Raw genomic sequence first — 21,046 nt, forward strand, 5'->3', positions numbered from 1 at the left:
AGTGTCTGGGGCCAGATTTGAACTCAGAAGGATTAGTCTTCCTGACTCCTGTAAGTGGAAGTTAATTCAGAAGGAAAGCATTTCCCATGAGGCAGCGCCAGGCCCTACACAGAGAAAAAGCTTAATAAACATTTCTACCATACTCAGACCCCTCCTGTTTGGGGCAGTTTCTGAAGCAGAATTTCTCCTCTGCCCTCCCTGGTCACTGTGGACATAATAGAGAGGTCAAACCTTCCAATGGAAGCTGACTACACCAAGACAATGTGATGCTCTTCACAGGGTAGCTTATGACACTGGGTGGTGATGACTGGCGGCTAAGTGGAGGCCTCAAAGAGGGGGAGAGGGAGATCCACTGGTTCTAAACCCACCCTCAGGCCCACTCAGATATTCTGGAGCCTGTTTATTTCCTGGGCTTATTTCACTGGGGGTGCTCCCACTCGCCTACCTCCCAGGAGAGCTGTGAGTGTTAATTAACACTTGCATCATGCTTTGAAGATAAAATTATTTAGAGAGATGGGGGAGGAAGACAAACAAAATCAAGTCTTCTCTTACTGGATTATATCTGGGATCCATCTGGCTTTTCAGAGAGCATACAAAACACTGTCCCCTTTTTACCAGGCCCACCACTTTTGTGGTGAATCTTCTAAAAGAGTCCTTCCAATTCTGCCCACTTTTCCTACCCCAGAGCCCTAGAGGTAAACAGTCACCAATAGTCCCCACATATACCCAGATTATAATAATAATAGCACACATAAAGACTTTCATAGTATTTTACACACATTATCTCAGCTGTACCTTCAAACAACTCCGTAATGTAAATATTTTAAACTCCACTTTACATAAGGAAACTGAGGATCAGAGATGTAAAATGACTTTCCCAGGGTCACACAGCTAGTTGGTGTAGGGGTGGGATTCAAACACAAGTCTCATCTTCTTTTAACATTTAACTAGACGGATGTTAGTTGAATTAACACTCAGGCTTGAGGTACCAATAGTCTGAGCTCAAGAGTGTAAGTATTTCTCTTCCATGGGCACTGAGCCAGGAAAACCTTTGGTCTGACTAGGTTAAAGCTGAGACATCCAGCTTTTGCCAAATGGACCTAGAGTAGGCATGGCTACATGACAGGGCCCAGAGCACAAGATGTGCTCTTCTCCCCCACTCCATATTTTTAATCAAGGGTGAAATCAAGTTGAAATGAAGATGGAAGAGGAAGAGTTGTCAGAAATGGACAGGGTGCAGCTTGAGGGAGCATGGGGGGGAGGGGGAGGGAAAAGGGGCAATCCTATGGGCCTTGCTGTGGTGACAGGAACATTTGAGGATGCCTGGGAAGAAGGCAGCAGGGGCTGGGGGCAACCAGAGGACTCAGTAGTATCCAGTCTCCAGGACTGCTACAACATTTCCTCTCCTCAGGAGGTTGCCTCAGAACCACTTTCTGGCAGGACTTCATGTGAGAGAAGAAGGTCCTCCAAGCATTCCCAATCTCCCCATTACTGTATGACTGAGCCGTCAATCAGCACCAAGGCAAATCAGCATGGTACTGTCTTAAAATTACGGTTGGATTAATGCCAACTCAGCCAGTCAATGACAATGGTAGAAACAGTGGTGGAAACTTCTTACCCTGTGTTTTTATGTGTCCTCATCATAATGAGGCCTCATTTAGTATAGAATCATTGGATTTTTGAGATTTTAGTGATCTACGTAGTCTGACCCTCTCATTTTATAGAAGGTGACTTGTCTACTATAGTCACACAGGCCAAGATTCTCAAACTCATACCACATGGGAACAAAATTCCTGCCTAAAGTTACATTTGCTGATGGTAATGTCCCACATACGCAACAGTCACCACCCAGCCATTGGCTGGCACAAAACCTTCCCTTCCCTTTCTTTGTGATGCCCCCCCCTCCAAAGCAGAGCCCAGGAGAGTCACCCCAGTGAGTCATACCCTAACAGCTGTAAGTTTACCTTTGATAAAAGGGACATTTGGGGGGGCTAAAATTGAACCACTGTGGGTCAGTTACTATGAAAATATGAAATGTCCCTGGTAGGAAGAACCTGATAACCCACTTGAGGTTTGCTGAGCTCCTCCCTCGTTCCCTGGCCATGAAATCCTGAAAATGCAGCAGCTCAGAAGGATGGAGCTCCCAGAAGTCTGTAGAAGACTAGAAAGATCAGGAGGAGGGAGAACAAACAGCTTCTCCTTGGACCAAATGCTTCTGAAGTCCAGTCGGCTGGATGGGGGAAGGCAGGGCGGAAGGGAGGACAAGCTCTGACCCCATCCACCCCCCATCCTGTGCAAACACTGCGGGAGGAAAAGAAAACAAGCCCCTGGCTGCCAGTCTGGGTTTATACAGCAGCTGCGGAGTCTGTTTTCTTATCCATACAGGGCAGATTCTAAATTATGCATTTACCGGGAGCAGGATTATTTCTTCTTTCACTTCTGTTCTTCAGAAGGAGGAGGAAAATCAAATAGGAAGAGAGGTTCTGGTTTTGCTCAACCCTGGGTCCTAAGACTTATTAATATCTTCTGTCTCAGAGACAGGCACGTACATATGCCAGCAGATATGCGCGCGCGCGCACACACACACACACACACACAACTATACAATCTCCTCACTGCAGTATTGAACAAAAAACAACCAAGGGCCAAAGGCACTAATTCATCAGCACCCAGGGAGCCCTCCTCAGGCACAGAAGCTGGAGAATCTCCTTTAAGAGGCTGAGGAAGAATCTCAACTTGGCCTGCTGCCATCTTGTTCAACTCCTCTTTGGTGGGGAGTTGGGGGGGAAAGTAGCTTGTTGAAAGGGAAGAAAGCCACTGTCTCAGGTGTGTGAGAAAGAAGAGAGGAAGGGGAAAGGAGAGACTAGCACAAGAGGATTCAGGGAAGGCCTGCAAGGCTAAGATGAAAGGAGGGATTAGATGAAAAAGACAAGCTTTAAGTAGGAAACTACTACCTACCAGATGCACTGAGGGGGAGGGGGGAACCAGACTACTTTCCATGTCTTTGTCCTGGATTCTCAGGTGAAAAACATGAGTAAATATAATGTTTGATGGACAGAAGGGGGGCGGGGAGGAAGAATGAGGTCCAGGGCTCCGAATGATCCTTGGGCAGAGTCTGCTTCTAACTCACTATAAGCTTTAAACCATCTGGGCCTTTTGTTTTGTCCTCTGTAAACGACAGGCATGGGCTTTGGTGAAGCCCACATTGATTTCCAACTAATCAAATAAGCTCAATATTTAAAAGCCTCAGGGCACATGTACAAATTAAACACCATTTTAAATGAAGTAATAATCTATCACTGTGAAAATTAAAGAAAGATTTCCTACCACCAGCAGCTGGCTCCCTCCTATCAGCAAAGGAAAGAGAAGTAAAGATGTGAAATATTATGAAAAACAAGGAACTTGGCAACACCCTATCAAGGGTAAAGTCCACCAGCAGCACATTCTAGACCTTGCCAGCATGTGTGATCAAAACTCTTCACCCAGACGGATGCCTTTTCCTGAATGAGCCACAACCAAAACAGGAAAATCCCAATAATCTCAACCCAGAAGCACCATTTTACCTTGGCAGGCCCGGGGGCTTTATGGGCTAGTGCAAAGCCTTCCCCACCTCATACTACCAGGCCCCAAACCAAGCTCATTATTCTTCACATGAGCCACTAGGTTGGAATTGTGTGAGTGTTCCCCAGCAAACCTTCATCATGATAGAAGTGACAGGATTGGGAGGATTTGGTCTGGTGGTGAAAAATCTAATTAGACAACCAGACTCAGTCAGTACTCCCCAGGTACAATGTTGACCTTTGTGACAATTCTCTTTTGAGACTTCCTTAAATGCTTCATTGGTAAGGAAGGGGTTGGGGTTAGGGGAAGAAGTTCAGGAGTATAAGTCATACACTGAGCTTTGCTGTACATAAACCCTCCCCCAACCTTAGAGATGTCTCTAAAACATGAGTTCCAACCTTCCTCTTTAAGGAGTTCTGCCAGCAAGTTAGACAATTGTGATGATCTCTTCTTTCCTAGCTTTGAAACAAAATTTAGCATCATTCCTAGCACCTACTTTTTTGCTGTGATCAAATAAAAAGATAATTTCTGCAAAGCACTTTGCAAACCTGAAAGTGGTATGAAGGCAAGTTACTGTTATTTCTCCAGACAAGAAACAGCAAAGTAAGTGGCTTTCTTCCAAAGAAAGCAGCCAAAGGGGGTTTGGATTAAATGGTCTCTAAGGTTCTTTCCATCTCTAACTCTATGGTCCCATGATTCTAATAATCTCATCCAAAAGAAATTATGACTTCAAACCACACAAATCATAGTCACCCTAAAAAAACAAACCCCCAAGTCTCCTTTAATTATGTACAAGGGAAACAATCATTTTCAAAAGCTATTTTTAGAGTTATATTCAAGATAGACTGACCCAAACTTAAAGATCTGAAATAAGGCTGCTTTTCCCCAGTAGTCACCTAGCAAGGCTAAATACTTATTCCATCAGTGCCAAGATTGCTCGAACATGCTTGGGATGCCTTTAGGGGAACTACCAGATCCCAGACTACACAAGAAACTCAGCCTCCTGGCATTGTAGGTATATACAAAATGGTATTATTGCAAGCTTGATCGCCCACATGATGTGCCAAGCTTGGCTCTGACTGAACACAAAGCCTTCCAAAAACCAAATATACCCTTAAAGAGCAAAGATATGCCACCACTGAGGACTGTCCAAAGAATATGTTGCAGGCCCCAAAGATGATTTTGGAAGTTCAAGAGAACCAGACAGGTCCTTGGTAATACTAGCTCTAGTCTAAGGTTTACAAAATTCAAAATGTTCTTTGAAACTGAATGCTTTGTTCCAACTGAATGCTTTGAAGAGGACAATACTTATTAGGAAGTGTTGTATAAGTTCTCATCTTTTGATTTAAAAAAAATATACATCATTTAGTATCAGGCCCAGATGAGGCTGAAAACTAATCTGAACACCCAAGAAATCACAATCAAAGAAACATTCTTCATAAATCAAATGGACCTCTCTTCCACCTCTGATAAAAAGGACTACATTGATTTCACAAATATGTTGAGAAGCAGATGAAGACTCTAAGAACTGTGAAGTTCAACTCCTCACCTAAAGCAGGCACTCCAGAACAGGTTCCAGGTTGAGAGACCTTGAATTCAGAGGTCATGAAATCTATCAGCCTGGTATGTGGCATGGGCCAGGGGCAGGATCTAGGACTAGCCCTCCAGCAAAGGGAGTTTTGCTTGGGGATGCTGGTTTAGGCCTTTGAAACATCTGTTAGCAAAGTAAATGTATTCACCACATGGCTATTCATTCATTCACGGCTTTGCTGGGGGCGTAGGGGGGGTGGCTGCACGTGGGCCTTGCAGCTGTCACAACATCTGCATGGAGAAGAGGCAATTCTCCTGGAGCATCCTGACTGTTTGCATCTAATTAAGTGGAAGCTGGAGTTTTGTGGTGGTTAGGTCACTGGTTGGTTGTCTTATCATCAGGTGAAAAGACTACCTTAGATTTTTCAATTGACAGTTTTAACCCCTACACTAAAACAGGTACAAAGAGAAAACTGGTTTTCTAAAGATGGGTTGTTAAGACCCTAAAATTGAATAGCACTCCTGGGCCAGTCTTTTTCATCTCTTTACGTACATAAATAGGTTCTACCCAGCCATTTCATTCTTTGGATTTTTATCCCCATTGCCTGGTAGTAGTAAGTGCTTAATAAATCCTTAATTAATTGGTCAATATTTTACAATAGACCATTTTTGGCTTGGTTTTAGCATTTAGGTTAAATGGCAAACTATCTCCTGCCAGCAGACTCTACCTCATAGGGGCAACTGAGCCTGAATCCCCTGTATTGATAGATTTAATATTAAGACTTGGAGCTATAGGGGGACAATTATGTCTCTGATCTGCCATTACTTATGGAAATTTCTCATTACAGCCATATTGCTCATCAAGCAATGTGGTCACATCTTGTCTTCTGGACCACACACATTCTATCACTTCATAAGATGCGCAGGGCATCTTCCTGAACTTCCTATAAGATTTGATCCTCTGGTAAGCTGGGTGGGAACTGGTTGGGCCACTGAAGAAAACTTCAGGTCCCTCAGATATTCTCTTGTATATGTGAACTCAATCGACAAGCATTTATTAAATACCTACTTTGTGCTAGGCACTGGAAATATAGCGAAACAGGCTCTAATCTCAAGGAATTTACCTTCAGGGGGGGACTAGGGAAAGAGAAGATAACATTTACACAGTATATAAAATAAAGATAAGGTAAAAGACACTAGTAGCTGGGGAAATCACATGAAGCCTCATATGAGAATTTAATAGGATTTAGAGGTAGAAGGAACCCTAGAGACCACTTTGGCTAAACCTCCCATCATAGAGATGAAGGGTTAACCACTCACACAAGCTCCTACGTCGGAGGTCCCAAGTCTTCCTGTCTCTAAGTCCCATGGTTTATCCATTATACCCACACACTGCCTCTACCTCTCAGGTGGCATTTGAGCTAAGCTTTGAAGAAAGCTAAACTGAAAGAGAAAAAAAGACTGAAGTGAGGAGAGAGGGCATTTTAGGCATGAGGGACAGCTTGTGCAGAGACATAGAGATGGAGATATAAAGTGTTTAACACCAAGTAAGCTAGTTTGGTTGAGCCTAGGGACTCATCTATCTCAATTTGCTGCTGCAAGAGATGTCCAGCATACAGTAGTATAAGCTGCTGCTTATAGTTTAGATAATAATTATACCTAATAATTAGGTATTAGTTCCAATAATTAGATTGTAAGTTCCTTGAGGGCAGGGACTTTCTTTTGTCTTTCTGTATCCCCAACACTGACATACTGATTGATAAGGGATGCCTCATTCCTCACTCAACCTTGTTTGAGGAGCCCCAGTATCAGAAGGTAAATTATTGTGCTTAATGCTCCCAGTTCCCTGTGTTTCTTTTTCAACCCCAGCCCTTTTTCAACCTGGTCATGCTAGGTACTACCTACCTCAAAGCACTTCGAAAACTTTTAGAAGACAATGGGAACACAAGATTTTATGGCAGTTAGCTCTACCACCAACTTGCTATGTCACCCCAAACACTTCTCTGGGTCTCATCTGTAAAATATAGAGAGCTTCTAGCCAATTCTGAAATGCTTTCTAATAACTTTCTCCCCATCCTCCATCCCCCAAAGGATGTCCATGATTTGGGATAAGTGACAACAAATTTCTGAGGTTGCCTGCTTGAGACTATCCAATCCATCCCACTGTAATCAGGCCCACCCTTGACCTAAAATGAAAAACAGGCCCTCCTGAAGAGACGACAAGAGTAGAATAAGAAATATAGCCCTTTTTCCTGGCTGTTTCTTTGGGCTCTAGGGTTCATGAGCTTCATTTCTTTTTGGTCCTTAAACACAGGTGGAACACCAATTAAGATACATGGTCTGGCAGACACCTGCTAGGTCAGACTTAGAAATAGCTTCTCACCTGAAAACCTAGAACAGAATAGCAGCTGATTTCAGAGAAAGTGCAAGAAAACACAGCCTTCATTCACTTTATCCCCCACATTACCCCTGTGGAGAACAGGATGTTAAATTCATTGTGCAGATTAGTCCTCTTTTGCTGTTTATTGACAAAGCAGGTACTATTACCAGTCCCAAGAAGCTCCAATTGAGACTCCCATAAGCCCAGAAAAGAAGAAAGATCTTGAGACCAAAGACAGCCATATCACCAATCTCATAACCTGCCAATACAATTCAGTCCTCAACTGCCTCATTCTGTCCCACTTTAACCTTCCAATTTCAAATTAAGTTTTCAAAACTCCAGACTCTTCCATCTGTTGCTGGGATCCCTGCGTTTTCATACACAGAATCTGGAGATTAAGTTTAATGTGTAAATGTAAGAACTAGACAAAGAGACACAAAATTCTTTTTAAAAAGGATGCCTTTGTAGCCAATCTGATATAAAGGAGAAAGAGCATGGGATCTGGGAGGAAAAGAACCTGGGTTCTAATCGCAGATCTGCCACTTCTTATCTGTGTGACTCTGGCTCTCAGTTTCCTCATACGTAAAATGAAGGAACTGCCTTATACGATATTTAAGATCCCTTTCAGCCCAAAATTCCCCTGATGCTATGATTTTCCAGCTGTCCCTAATTCCAGAGATGGAATTATTAACTATTAAGAAACTGTTTACAGAAGGGGAAAAAAGCCCAAGTATGCAGCAAATTTCTAGCTTTCTCTTCTGCATGTGAACAATGAACAGGTAATTTTCAAACTAAAAACCTCTTCTCTTCCAGAGCTAGTTCACTGTAGACAAGAATGGGTTGGAGGGTACGATGAAAGGGTGAATCATGTGTTATGTGTTATTTATTATCTTTATTATTTATTATTATTATCATTATACAGTATTATCTCATTGGAGCCTTATATCAACCTTGTGAGGAAGGTACTACAGGTATTATTATAACCATTTTATGAGGAAACTGAGGCTCAGAGGTAAACTAACTTGTCCACAGTCACACAGCCAGTAAGTGTCAGGATTGGAATGTAGCTCTTCCCAGCCTTTTGTGTGCCAGCTTTTCATACAAGTTGGGCATTTAATATAAGGAATTCTGAGAAACACAGTAAGACATACATGAATTGAGAGTGAAATAAGCAAAAATATATACAATGACTATAATAATACAAATAAGAAGGACATTTTAAACTGAATGCTATGTAATTATGACTAAGTTTGGCTCCAGAAATGAGATGAGAAAATACACCTTTCTCCATTTGTTAAGGGGTGGGGGACTACAGGTCAGGACAGTCCCATATGCGGTCAAGTTCAGTGGGTGGTTTAGATGCACTGTTTTCTTTTCGTGTCTTTCTTCCAAGGAATGGTTTGGTGTAGGGGCAGAGGAAGGAAGGTGCAGTATATTCGAGAATGAGATGCAAAAACAAAAGGAATCCATAAAACCTAAATGAAAGCAAATGGGCAGGGTTTTCTTGCTGTGGCTCTGAGGATCATAAGGGCCCTGATTAACACATTTGCATGAAGTCACTGCAGCTTTGGGGTCACATCTTGGCTTAAAATTTACCAACCAGACCAGTGGTGGGATTCAAAGAAACTAACAACCGATTCTCCCCACTACCCACCGGTTCGCCAAACTCAACCTAAAATTAGGTACTGGTTCTGCTGAACCGGTGTGAGCCAGCCGAATCCCACCTCTGAACCAGACCCAAAGATCCCAGACCACACCATCAGTAGGAGCTTGGGTTTTGGTAAAGCATGTATTAACATCTATCCTTGCTCACAGGGCTCTCTCCTCCCCAACTTCAAGCACTATGAATAGTAGTAAACTATGTGCTAACTGCAAACAAAAAGTATATTTTCTCTTAAAGCACCATCACAGCAAGAGAGGGGAAAGTTTTCATTTTAAATTGGGAAACAGGAAGGCCATTCAGAGTTTGGATGCAATGAAATGGCATTTTCCCTCACAACACCTTCCTGTTTCTAGAAAACCTCACTGAAGTTTCTATTTAGGAGGAGGGATCTTTTTTTTTCCACTAATGCACACCGTGGGGGTCAGAGGGGAGGGAAGGGAAATTAATCAAGAACCATATAATAAAAAAATATGCTTAGTTTTTTTAAACTTTGCAAAAAGTATGATTCACCAACTTTTGTACTGACACAAAATAAACTGAATTAGTACAACAAATTACTAATAGAGAGGGCTTTAGTTTTAGATTATGGATAGTTTGTGTGGGAGGAGAAGATGAAACAGGGAAAAGGGAAAAGACAGAATGACAAAGGCAAAGGGAGGGGTGAGGAGGAGACACAATTATATTCATGGAGAGACATAGGCAGAGGGAAATCAAGGCCCCTGCCAACCCTGAAATTCTATGAACACATTCACACACGTGCTCACAACACCCAAGCTCACAATACACACACACACACATACACACATACACATGCACACACACACATTCACATATGTACGTACCCACACACATACACGAAGAAAGAGACATAAGTAAAGAAAGGAAAAAAGGGGAAGAGAGCTTAGGAAGTTCTGGGATAAGCATTAATAAGGTAAACAATTAGCTTCCCTTGCCAGTGGGCATTAGTAAGTTATCAATGCTAATTAACTATTCTTTACCACTCTTCACTGGCTCTGAAGAAGCAGCAGCAGTGGCCAGAATACCTAGAGTTATGCAAAAGCCATTAATTAATACATGCATATCATTAGCCCAAGATTCCAGAAGAATCATCCTCACCCCTATTCATACATCTAATAAAGAACTCTTATCTTGACCCTCCTACCTGGAAGTTTTGAATATTAATCAAGTCAAGACATAACAAACACATTCTATCAGGACATACAATGTGACTCAGTCAATGATGACATTCATTTCAGAACTCCAATCTATTCAGCCTCAGTGCCATACACCTAACTTCTAACCTCCCTTTACCACCCAAAAAGAAGAGAGACTTAAGGAAGTATTAGGGGAACTTTAGCATCTAGGAAGGAATTATGTCCTAGCCCTCTAGCCATATAGTCATCCCAGATCAAGGTCTGGGAAACCACAGGAGACCCAAATGCCTCTGGTATCTTTCCCAATCTCCCCAATGCTTAGGACACACAGGGTGGACCCCAAGGTGTTCCTGACCCAACTGGATGATCTGGCTGCAGAATTTGGGTGGTGCCCCTTTATGGAACTCTCCTCTCTCTGCCACATCACAGAAGAGTGAGACCCATCCCTCTGCTTTGGCTTTTCATTGGTTGCAGGAAATTGTATTGGATGACCAAGACTTAATTAGGTCAGGAGTTGGCATCTTTTCAGGCTGTGATGTAGTTAAGAGCCCTGGGCTGGAAAACCAGATGACCTGAGTTTTAGTCCCAGATTGCCACTAACAAGCTGTGTTGACCTTGGGCAAATCACTAAATTAAAGAGTCAGAAAATACTAGAACTGGAAGTGAGTCTAAAAATGAAGGGGTCAAAAAAACAAACAAAAAAAATAAATAAAAAATAAAAATGAAGGGGTTGAAAATTGGCCTCCAAGGTCCTTCCAACTCTAAGTGGCATGATTGAGTCTTCATTTATCTCCTCTAATTTAAGGGGGGTATTTTTCTACTGATAAGGTGACCTCCTCACCCTAAAATTAGGAACCTCTCTGTACCTCAGCCTCTACCCCTGAAGTGTAATTACTTGTGGTTACCCTAATTTTTGTCAGAAGAAGACCTAGAAAATACAGCCTCTGTTTAGAGAGGGCACAGTAGTGTGTTGGAGCGAATCCTACCTCAAAAATTAGGAGGGTGTGTGAGGCTAGGCCAGGTTCCTTAACCTCTCAGACTCAGTTTCCTCCATTTATAAATGGGAGAGTGCTTATAACAAGACTCCATCTCCCAGGATTGTTTCGAGGCTCAAATGAGATAATATATGTAAAATATATGTATTTGCAAACCTTTTTTAAGCTTAGAAGGTTTCAGAGGGAAAAAAAAGCTTTAAGTTCAGAAATAGAAAGGAAGAAAAGCAGGAAAAGCTTAAGGGACTTCTGCTTCTTGATCAGCTACCATCCCACCCCAATGCCATGGTGGGACTATGGTAAACACTGGGGCTACAAGGAAAAGCAAAAGACAATCCTCATCCTTAAGCAGTTCAGAAGCTAATGATGATTCCTAATAATAATTCCTGCCCTTAGAAAAAGAGGTGAGGGGAAATCTCTTCCACCCCAGAATCCAGAATCCAGGTTTTTGATATCTTCTGGCTTTTGATCAGCTACTCCCACTGAGAATAACTGACTACAGCAGGTCCTGCCTGACCCAAGTCCCCATCATTGACTTTTCTTAGGTAGCACAGTGGATAGGGCACTGGGGCTTGGAACCAGGAATACTTATCTTCCTGAACTCAAATCAGGCTTTAGACACTTAAGTAAGCTGTGTGACCCTGGGCAAGTCAATTAACTTGCTTGTTTGCCTCAGTTTCCTTATCTGTAAAATGAAGTGGAGAAGGAAATGGCAAACCATTCTAGTATCTTTGCTAAGAAAACCACACATAGGGTCATGAAGAATTGGACACAACTGGAAAATGACTGACTTGACCCTGGGCAAGTCACTTAACCCTGTTTGCCTCAGTTTCTTTTATCTATAAAATGAGCTGGAAAAGGACATGGCAAACCACTCCAGTATCTTTGCCAAGAAAGCCCTAAATAGGGTTGGCAAAGAGTCAAATGTGACCAAAAATGACAGAACAACAAAAACTACTCACTGGACTAGGAGTCAGTAGCACATCTTGGAGGACCATCGCCATAAGCACATGGATCATCCACTATCAACTGTTAGTCTAAATGCAAGGGACTTGAAGTCTAAGAAGAAACATCTTTGATTTCATCTTAAAAGAAACAGATCTCTGCCACAGCACCTAGTAACTTTGGTGAGAGGCCTTATAAAGACATGGTCAGGCTGAGTCTGACACCATCAGACTAACAAATCCCATCTTGGAAGGGGTTGGAATGATGAAGAAGGATGTGGAAGGCACTGACAACATGAGGCTCACACACTAGGAGCTCTACTGTTAGCTGGCTACCCAACCAGATGTTATACTAAGCTAGGCCACTTGAACATCGTCATTCTTGGATTTATCCTTAAGTCTTTTCTCCAAGATACAAACAAGAACAAAAAACTCAACCCTAAGCACATGACATCCTTGGCCAAATAGGTGAAGGACATTTCTACACTGGTAGCTTCCAAACCTAATTTCTCAGAAAGAGAAAAAGAAGGGGAGGTGGGGAGGGAAGCTACTGTACTTAATGTTCCCATATAAAGCACATTTCACTTGAATTCTAGTTTTGTCACTTAGTCCTTTCTAAAAGGGAATTGAAGCTTTGATTAATTTAAGTAAAATTAAGGCTCTGTGGTAAGCACCAAGTGATATAAAGAAAAAACAAAAGACAATCCTTGCCTTCAAAGCACTCACAATCTAATGATGATTCAGAGACTGCTCCACACACAAGTGTCTAGACCACAGTTAAAATCAGGGAAAATCAGATATATGGATAAATCAACTGGGTAGGGTTTACATTGAGTCCCAGGGGTTAGAGAGCTTCAGAGACAAGAGGTTAAGCAGGGTAAGAACTCTAACGCACTCAGGTACACCAAGCTGTCCAAGAACTGAGGCTGGGGCACAGAGAGAAAAAAAAACAAACAAGAACCTCTGTTCTGCTTTTTAATATAAGCTTGTAGATAAACAAAGGTCACCCTCCCTACACCCCAGTGCAACCCTCCCTCCAACAAAAGTTATTATGAGTCTGCCCTTCCCCCAGGCTATACAGCCTAGGCTAGGGGAGATTTTGAAATAAGCATAATCAACATTTTCTACTTCTGGCTGCCAGGAATTGTTAATGGCCCCAAGCACACGCCTGTACAACCCCCTAAAAGCCACTAGGACACATGAAACATAACAATAGCCTCATACAACAATAACCACAGCCAGCAGGACTCCATTCTCTCTCTACTCCTCACTCCCATCCCAGCCCTGGCCAATGCTATTATAATCCAGGATTCACTTGCAGCTCAGAAGCAGGGGGATTATACATCCTTCACAACCACCTGAGCCCAGGAGGCAAAAGGAAAAGTAAAGGCTTTCCACCTAGACTGACCATGACCTAGGCCACCACCAGTCTGATGTTTGGCTAGGTAGCCAAGCTGACAGTGGAGTTCTCTCCTCCCTCTGTGAACCTCACATTTCTAAGACCCTTCACTTTTTTCATCATCTCAACACTCTAGCAGAGGGTTTTCAGCCTTTTTTGTGTGTAAAGGACCCCTTTTATAATGGTTACATGGATCCCTTCTCAAGGTTTTGTTGCTTACATTCATGACTGAAAAAATACTAAATTTTAATTAGAGGTTAGTAAAAATAAAGATGGAAAGATTTTTCCCATCCAAGTTCTTGAAATCTGCTCATGCACCCCAGGTTAAGAACCCCTGTCCTAGTATAAGAGCACATTAAGCTAATCTGTCTTATATGACAGTCTGTCTTTCAAGAAGAAAGCTCCCCACAGGTTGCTTCTCCCTGATGAGGGATATTTGTACCCAGCCTACAAGTTCTAGGTCTAGTCCTTCATTCAAGTCAGGCCTTCTGGAGTCTGGCTTCTAAATAAAAGCGTAGTATAGTGGACAGCACTGGACAAAGATCAGAAGAATAGAGTTCAAATCCTGTCTCAGATACTGTTGAACAGACATATTCATCTCAGGGATACTTCCACAGAACTTACCTATTAGCTCTGAGACCCTGGGCAAGTCACTTGATCTGTCAGAAGCTAAGTTTCCCCATTTATAAAATAGGGATCATAACTGCACCTGTCTTTCAGGGTAGTGAAGATTAAATGAAATAATATCTGTAAAATGCTTTGTGAACCTCAAAGCACATCTCCCATACCCTAAAACAAGGGTTCTTAACTTTTGTGTCATTGACCCCTTTTAGCAATCTGGTGAAGCCTACTTAGCTCTTCTCAAAATAAATGCTTTTAAATGCATAAAATAAATACATAGGATTACCTAAGGATCCAATGATACTGAAATACACTTATCAAAATACTAAAAAACAAGAACTCAGACTTTCAGGTAAGAATTCTGACAAGCAAAAGCCAACGCAAAAGGGGGAATGAGCTGCCTTAAACTCTTATACCTTAAACTCTTGCTTTTTCTAACCAAGAGACACTCAGTCCCTTTGGGTCAGAGGATAATACCCGGGTTTAAACAATTGCTCCTTAGGCAGGACTTGTTCTTCAGGGATGGAAATTCAGCCTCCAGGGCTGTCAGGTTCTAAGGCTGCCCACCCACATCATAGTCACAAAGAGAAGAAAATGGAAAGAAAAACTTCAGAAGCAAGATTCAGCCAAAGTGTAGGGAGATAGAGAAGGGAGGGGAAAGCAGTAGAGACAAAGTCTTTAGGAGGGTCTCCAAAGGTGTATCAATGAAAGATAAGATAAATACCAAGAGTCCCCACTCCCATAAACACAAAACACTAAGAACTTGGCCTAAGGGGTTCTTTCTGCCTAGATATCTTATCTTAGGCAATTCATTGCCCTTTTGGAGGCTCAGTTTTCTCCACAATCAACATGAAGAGATGGAATTGGATGAATTTCAAGGTCCTACCCAGCTCTAATGTATTTATGAGATGAAGGGAAGCAAATAGCTTATTTTTCACCAGACCTTCTCTGGGCCAGATACCCAGTCAGCCCTCACCCTCACCCTCACCCTCGGGTTCAGCCTCAGCCTCAGCCTCAGCCTCAGCCTGACTGTGGTCCAATTTAGTTGAAAAGACAGCTGTTCCCCTACTTGCTAACTTTTCACAAAGTAACTCAGAGAAGACCCTATGGGGAACCAAGGTAGATAGATCTTCTAGACAGGTAAAGAAACAAGTAAGATATAAAATCTAAAAGAAATTGATGCACAATCTTTCATCTGCGAATCAAAAGATCCTGGCAGTCATGCTCTTTTCTGAGAGTGTAAAGCCGACTGTGGAATACAGTTTAAATAACCAAGAGAGAAACACCTTGATTTTAAAGTCATAGGCCTCTTTATCATCCGCAAAAAGAGGCATTAGTCTCTCAAATACCAGAACGCAGACATAGTGATCAGGAAGTAAACAGTGTTAACTGCCTAGCTGGGAGAAAAACAAACAGAAAGGGAAATGGAATAAACAAGGTGTTAAAGTCCAAAGAAGGGGAGGTCTGGGATCCAAAGAAAGTCAAGGACCTGCCCCCCCTCACTTTGCCTTTGCCTGGGTAGCTTGGGGTGCTATCTTTGCCGGGAGGGGAGATGGGGGTGATTGCCCAGTGGTGAGGAGCAGGGGGTCTCCAGGTGTACTAGGGCAGGGTGAGGAAAGGGGACAAGGCATCCCTCTTCTCTTCCTCATCCACCTTTGAGGCTGGGAGATAAACAGGGGCTCAGTGGTAGTTACCTTTCACACTAGTAGCCTGGAAAGGGGGAGGCTGGTGAGCCCCGTCCCAAGAGATGTGGACAAGGTCCCCGCATCCTGGGAGCTCTTCTAGACCACGGGAAAAGGCAGCACCACATGCCAGCGCCCCCTAGGAGCTTGCGGCCACTATGATGACCCAGAAGCTGCCCAGGGCAAGAGTCACCCGAAGTAGGGAGAGGGCTCAGTAGGGGACCCAGACCTTCCACCTTCCCCCCCAACTACTCCCAAGCCTAGTCACTGGGGCCAGAGGATGATCTCAGCTCAGCAAATCAGACCTGGGACGGGGCTCCGAAGAGAAGTGAAGCTGGGGTCTAACGCTCTTTCAAGAAAGCCTTGCCAAGGCAGTCGGGTCTCCGGCAAGTCCGAGGGCTCGCTCTTTTGGTCCCCAACCTCCCTGGGCCACTTCTGGGCTACTGGTCCTAGAGCCGCACTTTGGGGTCCTTGCCCAGCTTCTAGGCACCGGAGGAAGCCGGCCAAGAGACGCAAAAGATTGGCCGAGTCCGGAGCCGCCGGCGAGGACACTCCCGGACCTCAGACCCCGCAACCCGGACCCCAGTGCCCCCAGAGCCGGCGCCCGCAGCAGCAGCTCTCGGGGCCCGCCGGCTGTGTTTGTAAACAAACCGGTCACGTGGCGCTCTGGGCTACCGGTTCCCCCCAAGCCCGGGAGCTCAGCGCCCCGCGCCCAGCTCCGGAACCCGGAGGCACGGGAGCCAGTAAGGCAAGCTGAGGCATGGATGGCCTCGACCCCGGTGCCTGGCGCCCCAAGCCGGGCAGCAGGTCCGGAGATGGGGAGCACCGGAGGTGGCGGCTGCTAGAGAGCTCCCCACGCCCACACCCACGCCCGGGTCCGAAGCTATGCCCACCCCAGCTACCCCCGCCTGGCTCCAGCTCCCGCCGCCGCCCCCGACACCCGGGCCTCCCTCCGGGAGCCCCAGTCCCAGCACTCACCCCGCTTTGACCAGGCGATCCGGCTCCGGCCAGAGCTCGGCTTAGCTCAGCTCTGCTCTGCTCGACTCTACTCTGCTCGGCTCCGCTGCGCGGTTGGAGGAGGCGGCCCGGCTCGGATCCCGGGCTCCGCTCGCGCTCCCCTCTTAAAGCCACAGTCGCCTCCACTGCCGCCGCGGCGCCGCATCCCTCCCGGACCGGGCCGGGGGCTGCCAGGTGACGGACGCGCCCCCGCGCCTATCCCCACTGCTCGGCACATAGCAACACGCAGCCGGTTGGCTGAGGGTGGCCGCAGCCCTTCCGCGCGGAGCCAATCAGCTGTAGATGGAGCTCCGCCCCCCCTTCTTCCCTGCCCCCACAGCTCGTGCCAGTTGGGTTGCGGGGAGTGGACTGAGGTAGGGACCACACAGCCTGGGCCCTGGGTCCTGGCCGAGTCCTGCGTGGCCCGGGAGGCTCAGCCTTTTTGAATCGAGACCGGGGGAAGGGTGGTGGTAGGTGTCAGAGGAAAGGGGTGATCAGGGTGGGGTGTGCCTTCAGCGTCAGGAGATTGTTTATTTAGATTTGGGGTATATACCCTGGCCTTCTTGGCCCACGTATGAGTTTTGCTAAGCGAGACAAGACTTTAAAGAAGAGGAGAAATAGATATCCACAGTCCCTACACCCCCAGTCTGTGCTACTTCATTCAACCACTGCAGAGCTGCACTTTCGGGGGCATGGGGTGGGCAGTGGGGGAAGGAAAGGGTATGTGATATGTATCTATTAGGAAACGCTGGACTTTTTAATATAGTATGGGTTAAGCCTTGTGTACCCATGCAACACTGGGCTGGGAGGCCAAGCTAGAATGGCCTTCACCCTGGAGTTTAATTCCTACCCAGTCCCTCCTATACCCCTAAAATAACCTAGTTGGTGCCCAGGTCCCAAGTAAAAATTTTCTCAGGACCATGATCCGAAGGAAGACACTATGAAAAAATATCTCCCAGACCTAGGGCTCAGAATGCCGTTCTTCGGAAGCAATAGATGTAGCCATAATCTCCCAGCTTTGCTGAGAGGTATCCCTACTGCCTCTTCTAGAATTTATGGGTGGGAAGAGTGAGGAGAGGGAGAGATCTTAGGGAGTGGAGGCTGTGAGAAGGTGCAACACGTGTCGGGGACTCCAAACACTCTCCTTGCAAGACACTCAGGGCATTAGATTGGCTGTCCTTGCTGAAGTCCTAATTCCTCCTCCCTGGGTCCATAGCTCTTTGACCTCTAAGTTTAGTTTTTCTGGGAAGATGCTTTCCCCAATTCCACAGTCCACCTTCTCCACACTGATTGGATGGTTGAAGAGAAGACTGAGGGTCATGAAGCAGATGGGAGAAGGATAACAGAGAAGTCTTAAATGCCTGAGCATCTCATGATACAAAAACAGTCCTGCTAATAAAGTAGGTGCTCTGGATGGTGGATGTGTTGTGTTCATTGTCTCTCATCTACTAGGAATTAAAGAAATAATTAAAGAAACAATTAATTAAAATTAAAGAAATAAATAAAATAAAATTAAGGAAATAATTAGCCTGTTTAAACTCCCCTGTAGCCAAGAAATGTCACAAGACTTGTGACTTGGGCTATATGGGAGGGGGGGAGGGCAATCCATGGATCCCATGGAATAAGTAAGCTAGAGGAGGGCTGAGTAAGAAAGAGAACTTTGGAATTTGTTTCAGATTCCACAAATTCACAGAGGATCTGGGAGCTTTGGATAGCAAACCCTATTGGCAAAGCCCTTGCAATTTTTGTTTTTAAAAAAGCACAGAGATTAAGTGGTTAAAAAAAAAAAACATGGGATTGAGATTCAGAGTCAAATCTGCTTGTACAACTAATTTGCTGTGTGATCTCATACACATCAATTCATTTCTTTAGGCCTCAATTTTCTCATCTTTAAAATGGCAGAGTTGAACTAAATGATTACTAAAGTCCTATCCCATTCAAACAGTCTAGGAATCTAACACTATATTAGGTACTTTAGGGCACAGCTGAATTCAGCTGCAGCACCAGATACACTTATGAGTTGTATATGCGGTTGCTTAGCTCTGTTGTCTATGATATCCTTTGGGGTTAGATCCCTATATGGCTTATTTTGTGAACTGTACCGCCTAACTCAGAATATCATAGGATTTAGAGCTGGCAGAGACCACCTAGTCCAACTCCCTCATTTTATGGAAGGGAAAACTGGGCCCAGAGAGAGGCAAGATAAAATTACTTAAAGTCACAGAAGTAGCAAAGCCAGGATTTGAACTTGGGTACTTCGAGCTCACCATCTTCACTGACTGATGTGCTTACTCTTTCCACTACACTACAAACTTCTTTCTTCCTTAGTCCCAATGTGCACAAATGATGTCATAAAAACTCAGTTCTACTTTCTCGCAAATGTGTAGTTGGTAAGGAATCCAGGGAAGAGTGCAGATGGATCCATACAGAATCCAGCCCTAGTACTGGAAAAAATTAAAAAGGCATATTCTCTTACTAACAATAAAATAGGTAGCACCATTTTTGTTAGAGGAAAATGTATCAGCATATATAGGAGGTTCAATCATTCTAACATATAACACAGTCCTTCCTTCTTTCCCCTTCTAGGAGATGATAAATTCTTTGAGGAAAGGAACTGATTTTTTTTTTAATCTTTGTACCCCCAGCACCTAACCCAGTGTCTTGCACATAGGAGGTGTTTAATAAGTGTGTTGAATTAAATGTTTGCCATTCATCAATCCGCACCTTCAACTTGCATCTTACGAGTAGAAATCACCTAATTTGTAACATTTTTCAGATGGAGAAAGTCTAAAAAGGAACAAAATTCCCAGATGCATCCTAAGAGCCAAATAGCCAAATCTAATGGCTTCAGGCAAGAAAGAATCCTAAACCAGAAAAGGATGATAATGAGTACTGGTCCAAGCAGATGTAACTGGCCATCATCCCCACTTGTTACAAGGTTTCAGGAATACTTTTAAAATGAAGTGGCATGTAGCCAATTAGCATCTGACACATATTAGTTTAACACTTCATGATACCAACTGGTTATGTAACAACATTGGTTACTACTGTTTCTGTTTAAGTAAAAGGTTAAAAGCCAAGAGAATGAGCCCCAGCACTCAAAGTGAAATCTGAGGGCCCCTGCTGGTCTGTCCTGGTGTATCCTTGGAAGGTAGCCCTAAGAGGCCAGGAGAAAATAGCAGCAGAAAAAGATCAGAGGATTTAGAGCTAGAAGCACCTTAGAGACCATCTAATTCAAATCTGTTTTACAAAGGATGAAACTAGAGTCCAGGAAAAGGGGAGTGACTTGCCCAAGGTCACATAGGTAGTAAGCAATACAGTTAAAATAGTTCATAGGCTTTTTACAAACAATGATGCATTACAAATTTATACAGAGGCAGCATGGCATTATGGATAGAGTACTGCACTTGGAACCCGGGTTTTGAAGAGAGCATTAAAAAAGGGAAAAGGACACAAATGTGCAAAAATATTTTTAGCGGCATTTTTTTGTGGTGGACAAGAATTGGAAATTGAAGAGGTGCTCATCAATTGGGGAATGGCTGAACAAGTTGTGGTATATAAATGTAAGGAATACTATTGTTCCATAAGAAACAGTGAGCAGATGGATTTCAGAAAAACCTGGAAAGACTTATATGAACTGACACTGAGCGAAGTAAGCAGAACCAAGAGGACATTGTACACGGTAGCAGCAACATTGTACAATGACCAATTTTGATAGACTTAGCTCTTCCCAGCAATGCAATGATCTATGACAACTCCAAAAGACTCATAATGGAAAATGCTGTCCACATCCAGAGAAAGAACTTGGGAGTCTGAATGCAAATCGAAGCAGACTATTTTCTCTTTTTTGTTGTTTTTTCTTTCTCATGTTTTTTTCCCCTTTTTTGTGATTCTTCTTTCACATCATGACAAATGTGGAAATATGTTTAACATGATTGTACATGTATAATCTATATCAGATTGCTTGCCATCTTGGGGAGGGGAGAGGGAAGGGAGGGAGGGAGAAAAATTAGGAACTCAAAATCTTATAAAAGTGAATGTTGAAAACTATCTTTAAATGTAATTGGAAAAAATAAAATGCTATTAAGTGTGGGGGGGGGGAGGACACCTGGGTTCAAATCCCA

At 43.9% G+C, this 21,046-nt stretch overlaps 1 protein-coding gene across 2 annotated transcripts in view; it reads right to left on the minus strand.

Moving 5' to 3' along the window:
• YPEL2 (yippee like 2) overlaps positions 1-17,081 on the minus strand; it is a 68,058-nt gene extending 50,977 nt beyond the window's left edge. Inside the window, exon 1 of one of the 2 annotated variants that reach the window (XM_036754992.1) lies at positions 16,905-17,081. The gene's annotated coding sequence lies outside the window, so the exon portion shown is untranslated. Of the gene's footprint in view, positions 1-16,231; positions 16,268-16,904 lie in introns of those variants that run through there. The other variant, XM_036754993.1, reaches the window with a different exon arrangement.
• Between the last annotated feature and the right edge of the window lie 3,965 nt (positions 17,082-21,046).

This window comes from Trichosurus vulpecula, chromosome 4 (genome assembly GCF_011100635.1).
Source record: "Trichosurus vulpecula isolate mTriVul1 chromosome 4, mTriVul1.pri, whole genome shotgun sequence".
Taxonomy (NCBI): Eukaryota; Metazoa; Chordata; class Mammalia; order Diprotodontia; family Phalangeridae; genus Trichosurus; species Trichosurus vulpecula.